General features: G+C 28.9%; 1 long non-coding RNA gene across 1 annotated transcript; it reads right to left on the minus strand.

Moving 5' to 3' along the window:
- Nucleotides 1–814: 814 nt before the first annotated feature.
- Nucleotides 815–1,114, minus strand: LOC108357550 (uncharacterized). The gene is made up of 2 exons (XR_001846659.1): nucleotides 976–1,114; nucleotides 815–865 (listed from the first exon to the last, which is right to left on the minus strand). It is a non-coding gene; the product is annotated as an uncharacterized LOC108357550 (long non-coding RNA).
- Nucleotides 1,115–1,120: the final 6 nt, after the last annotated feature.

Below are 1,120 nucleotides of genomic sequence, written 5' to 3' on the forward strand. Positions count from 1 at the left end.
AAGCACTTAATAATTTTGACCGGTTTTTGGACTGAAATACTCCTATGTGTGCCATTTTAATAATAATAAAATTTGTCGTGTTTTTTGAGGTTAGGAAAAAATTCTGATGTGATGGAGCAAAACAGACAGACAGATTCGTGTTCAACGCATTAAAATAAATACGGATAGTCTGATCATCGAAGAAAATAACACGTGAGCAAAAACATATATGTATTAAAATCCCACGCAATTTTTCAGCAGCTTAAGAGCTGCACTTTATTACACTAAAATTTAACAGGCTATAAAACTGCATACCCAAAAATTTTCTAAATATTCAGATTGAAAAGTTCAAAATTTTGATGAAAATTTGTTGAATTTTTCTAAGCTCTGTGTAAAAATGTAAAGTTTGATTTATATGATTTTGGTTAAGACATGAACCATATTTAAAAAAACAAAAATACAAAAAAATTTATCTTTAAAAACTTTTCAAATATTTTATAAAAACCGACATGCACTGAGTTTTGCACTATAGTGTATGTTAGCTTTGTTATGTTATGTTAAGTTCACTACATCGAAACATACATACATATGTACATACATACAATTATTAGGATTAAGTAACAATTAAAAAATTTATCAAGAAAATTTTCACTTAAATAGCGCACTTATTTGTTTTTTTTTTTATTTTTTTGTTGCTACTGCAAAATTTCTAACTTGTTTATTATAGACCTTTGCATCGAAAGCGAAAATACTAAGTAGGTACATACAAATTTATGCACATATACTATATTTNTACCTACTTATTACTAAATATAAATATTCTTATCACACTCACCTTTTTCCTGCTTATTTCCGCTATCGACTTGTCCTTAAATGCAGCTGTATCCTTTAGTGTTCAAATTCCAACCGAAAAGGAAAGAAGGTAAACGATAATTAATTGAAAATTTTTTGTACAATAAAGATTTGAAACAGCAATGCCTCTTCGACAACACTCACCTTAGCCATGTTCGACGGCTGAAACTGTAATGATAAATGCGAAAGCCTGTTTTTAGCGTAATTTAAACCGCTCAAACGTTCCCCGTTTAAAGTAGCTATGTAGTTATAAACATACATATGTATGTATGTATGTACATACCAGTAT

This window comes from Rhagoletis zephyria, unplaced genomic scaffold (genome assembly GCF_001687245.7).
Source record: "Rhagoletis zephyria isolate East Lansing unplaced genomic scaffold, Rhagoletis_zephyria_1.1 Rzeph_scaffold_79784, whole genome shotgun sequence".
NCBI classification, from domain to species: domain Eukaryota; kingdom Metazoa; phylum Arthropoda; class Insecta; order Diptera; family Tephritidae; genus Rhagoletis; species Rhagoletis zephyria.